The sequence below is a fragment of the Myotis davidii genome, unplaced genomic scaffold (genome assembly GCF_000327345.1).
Source record: "Myotis davidii unplaced genomic scaffold, ASM32734v1 scaffold210, whole genome shotgun sequence".
NCBI lineage: Eukaryota > Metazoa > Chordata > Mammalia > Chiroptera > Vespertilionidae > Myotis > Myotis davidii.
The window spans coordinates 846,891-851,915 of record NW_006282396.1 but is presented as its reverse complement, the minus strand read 5'-3'; positions in this window follow the sequence as shown (position 1 = coordinate 851,915).

Here is a 5,025-nt window from a genome sequence, read left to right as displayed (position 1 = left end):
TCCTAAAAACTTTCAGCAAATTTGGAACCAATGGCTAACACTAAAGAGTACGTGTAGACACCTGGATTCTAGCCAGAAACGCTAGCTGTGTCTTGCTCTCTGGGTATCAGCTGGATTTGTCTCTTCTGCTCCAGTTCCTTTTCCCTCTTTTGCTCTTCCAGTTACTCCAACCCATGTAGATAAATTCCCTATATTAAATTCCCTCTCTTCAAAACACGTAGAGGAGCTTCTGTTTTCCTGATTAAACTCTGACTATTACACCACTGTAGCTTCTGGAAACATGCCAACCCTCTTGGGTGTAACTTCCAACATTAAAAGTTACATATTCTCCTTTTCACAGGCAGCCTGATCTTGGGTTTTGAGTTTCTAGATTGTGGAAAATGTCAAAGAGGATTAAGCTAGTTATCCCGGAGGACTTTATCTGTGATAAAGAAGCATTCTCTACTTCAACTGTGCCCAGAACTCCTTCTTCTGGATCCTCACTCCTTCTTTACCTCAAAAAGTTATTTTTCTTAAATTTACTTCATTTTTCACTAATTACTTTTCCTAAATTCAAAAGTGATAAGTGTAAATTGTAGAACAGATTTCCATAATGACACATCCAGGTAGCCATCTATATATCTTTGCATCTAGAGTAGACCATAATGGATATGAATGAGGGCACGAGTCAGGTAGACCTCAGTTTGAGCCCTAGCTACATGGCGTTGAGCAAATTAACTTCTCTAAGCCTCGGTGACACTACCTGTATAATAGGGTTAATAAACGTACCGACCTCATAAAGGTGTTGCAACTAAAGAAGATAATGAATGTAAAACAATTAGCACAGTGCCTGGGAGGTGTCATTACTTACAATGCCCGTTATGCTCTACCATCCCACTGTATAAAACCGAGACCACTCTTATTAAATATTTAGTTTGTTTATATATTTTTATGAAATAAAACTGCTACATTTCTGCATATATAAATGTATTCTTTCCTTTTAATTAATTATCTATTACTCCTTCCAGGAAGTTGTAACTCTTAAGGAGTTATTACATGTAGAACATTTAATAGCTCTAACATACCAAACATTAAGAATTAATCGTGCATTTTCCTAATTCTTTTAGTGAAACTAAAATTTTGATTATTTTTTTAAAGCACTGATAGATATTCTATTTTCTAAGCCTTTTGATGTCTAGAAATGACCTTCTTCTAGCCTTTACACATGAAAGTCATCCTGATTTGGTAATATTCTTTAGTTTACAACCTTCTCCATGCCCTCTATATCCTGTGGATGTAACACCATTGTTTTTCAGTATTTTGAATAGTACTTAATATCTCTAGTTCAACTAATTTATTTAAGTCTTTTTTTTTAATAATCTGATTTTTTCCTGGTAGATAAATGCCAAAAGGTCACAAACAGACTATTTTCAAAAAAAAAAGAAATACAAAAGAAAGTATATAAAACAAATGGGAAAATGTTCAGTCTTGCTAGTAAGCACAAGTAATGTGTAAATTAAAAGAGCATATCATGTCCTGACCAGTTTGGCTCAGTGGCTAGAGCATCGGCCTGTGGACTGAAGGGTCCCGGATTTGATTCTAGTCAAGGGCATCTACCTTGGTTGCGGGCACATCCCCAGTGGAGGGGGGGGGGGGCGGTGTAGGAGGCAGCTGGTCGATGTTTCTGTCTCATTGATGTTTCTAACTCTCTATCCCTCTCCCTTCCTCTCTGTAAAAAAAATCAATAAAATATATATTTTTTAAAAAGAGCATATCATTATTTTGCCTAGCAAGTTACCAAATATTAAAATAAAATTACACACTTCTGTGGCAAATATATGGAGACATTGACACTCTCATTTTCACTAGTAGGGATGAAAATTGGTACAGCTCTTCTAGAGTGTAGTTGGCAATTTTGATGCCCTTTAGATCATTTTTTGGGGGGACTAAAAGATCCTATATAATAAAAGGCCAATATGCAAATCAACCAAATGGCAGAACGACTGGTCGCTATGGTGTTCACTGACCACCAGGGGGCAGATGCTCAACACAGGAGCTACCCCCGCATGGCCAGTGCACTCCCACAGTGGGAGTGCTGCTCAGTCAGAAGCCGGGCTCACAGCTGGTGAGCATGGCGGTGGCAAGAACCTCTCCCACCTCCGCGGCAGCACTAAGGATCTCTGACTGCTGGTGGGGAGTGGACCTAAGCTGTCAGTTGGACATCCCCCGAGGACTCCCAGACTGTGAGAGGGTGCAGCCGAGCTGAGGGACTCCTCCTGAGTGCATGAATAATTTGCACCAGGCCCCTAGTATTAAAATAAATAAAACAATACCAGAGGAAAGATGGAAATGGAAACTATACCAAGCAGTAGAGAGAAGCTAGGGAAGAGGAAACTAAAGTAAAAGAAGTGTGGGTCTTCACCTGATCTTTGCCAAAGAGTCAATATTTGTTAGAACTCTGAGTACCTTCTGACAGGATCTAAATTATGTAAAGTATTGCTCTAGGTTAGAAGTCCAAATCAATTCATGGCCCCACTCTTTATCAGACACTTAAGGATCTGTATGCTAGTTCAGCCAGTTTTAATAATGCAAGAATCCAGTGATCTATGCTGAGAGGGAATTTTTTTTTCCAATTGAAGCCAACATGATTAATTTTTCAGCAGCCATTATTGTGCTAATGAGCCATTTCTTATCATGTTTAGATGCTCTGGGTATGGGATTCCTATAACTTATGATAGCAATTTAAGTACAGGCCATGTGAAAGTAGTCAACCAAAATGAAATATACTGTCTCACACTTTTGCTTCCTTTTTTGATTTTTGTTTTTGTTTTTGTTTTTGTTTTGTCAATACTGACACAGCCTAGACCAAGTAAAGTCCACAACTGAGGAAGTTAGACAGATAACTCAGCCCCTACCTATACTATCAGATGCGGAACTTCCTAATGTCAACCCTTTCTTCCTATGGTGAAGTTACGCACTAAAATACTGAATAAAAACACCATCAATAATAGACTCCTCCTATGTTTGCTTTAAAGACTAAAGCTTTCAGTAGAACAACCGAAAATTTTAAGAATGAGTTGTGAATTTCTAGAGAAAATGGTAACTTGATCATAGTAATTTAACGCTGACTCCTTCTAAGAAGCTTACTAAAATGGATCTATATCCATACAGGTTTTTATTGGAACATCCTTAAATCAGTGTTGTACATTGGAGAGGACTGTCTAAGGTGAGGGAAACTCACACTTTCCTTTCTGATTCAGCATCCATGTTTCACAGGAAGGCAGAAGAGATCCTAGCAGCACACGACCACAAACATCCTTAACTTGAACAGTCAAACTTGGAGGTAAGGACGGGCCCTGAGACAAATGAAGAGCAATCCTCTTGAAGCTCACAAACACTCCTACAAAACATATCTAAATATAAAATGTAAAAATTAAAATCCATAAAAGGAAAGAACATGAGAACAGCTTTGAATATCTCTTCCCAATACTGAATTCCAGAATATAACAGTGCAAACTTTTCAGAATACATTATTGTGTCTCGAGAGTCTATATCTAGCCTAGTCATTCTTTCAGTGAAGCCCCCTCCCATAAATATTATTTATCTTTGTTCTGAAGGATCTAGTTGATGGGAGAGCATAAGGGATATAGACAGAACCATAAAAATAACCATACAAGCTGAAACTGTACAAAGAGATCTTTGTTCCATGACCTTTAAAAACTTTCATCAAGACATTAAAAACTCAGTTGCTGTCAGTTAGAAATTTATAAGGGAATAAAAAATAATAAAACCAATATTTATTTCATGCACTGTAATTTAAAACGTTAGACGCAGTGAGACCGTGTGTTATTTCTTTGTAAATAACCTTATCAGGTTTCAACTGTGCTTCTCATGGTATAGCTTACTATACAGAGCAAGCGTCTTCTCTATACTTTGGTAAATTATGTTCTTTTCTGAATTTGGATCATCTTCCAACATTTCATCTTTCGCACTTTCAATGTCATAAAAAAAAAAAAAACACCTCTGAATGTTCCTTTAATGTGAAGTTGTTTCTCTGAGTCACCCCCTTGCAGACATCTCCATTCTGTCCATGGCAACCACTGTCCTCATCCATGTCGGTAGGTTGACCTTCGCTAACTTAGTCTGGTTGCACATCTGGAATCACTGGAGCAGCAGCAGGGTCTGCCTTCCCATGGTCAGGTATTTCTTCTCTAGCTCCATTTACGGTCGATGCAAATTTTACTTCCGGTGTTATCACTTTTTGTTTCTTTGTGCACTTCCTTCTTTGTGGATGAAAGAGAGCCACTGCCCTCTTTCAATTATTCATTCCTGTCAAATGTCACATGGGTTTTTCATGAGGAGCCAGTACAACTATGTGATCTGCTATCTGCGTGTGAACTGACAGGTGCACAGGGACAAGTCACCCACAGACTGTGAAAGAAGCGATGCGGCTGGCCACTGAACATAATGTGCATCTGTTATCAGGGAACGATTTGTGAACTGAAGAGCTAGCAGAAAACTTGTACTTTTTGCAATTACAGCTAATATCTCATGGTCACTGAAATTTGACCTGTGTTGTTGGGGGCCTGGTGTTATTTAACTAAACCATGGGAACTGGCCAATATTATGATTTGAAATCATAAGAATGAACTGAAAATTTACAACTATTAGTAATTTGGCAACATGCAAGATCACAAGGTAATTTTATAAAATGTAGTAGCAGTAATTATAAAATGTATAGCAATAATTCCTATATTGTAGCAATTACTTTTAAAATGTAAGCTTGTCAATGGGTATCATTTTCAGCTGCTTTGTGGTAATTTAATAACCATTCACAATAGCAGCAAGGTGTGAATTGTGTAGAATCACAGAAGTTGTAAACCTTCTCATCGGCACTCATTTCTACCCCTTTCTAGGTTGCCTTCCTGTATAATTGAGGCTAGAAGCCTTAAAACTATGTGCTCCAGCCTCCGTTACAGGTCAGCTTGGATATGTGGCCTGGTTTTCACTAAGCAGAACCACTAAGTGAAACCTAGGTTGGCGGGG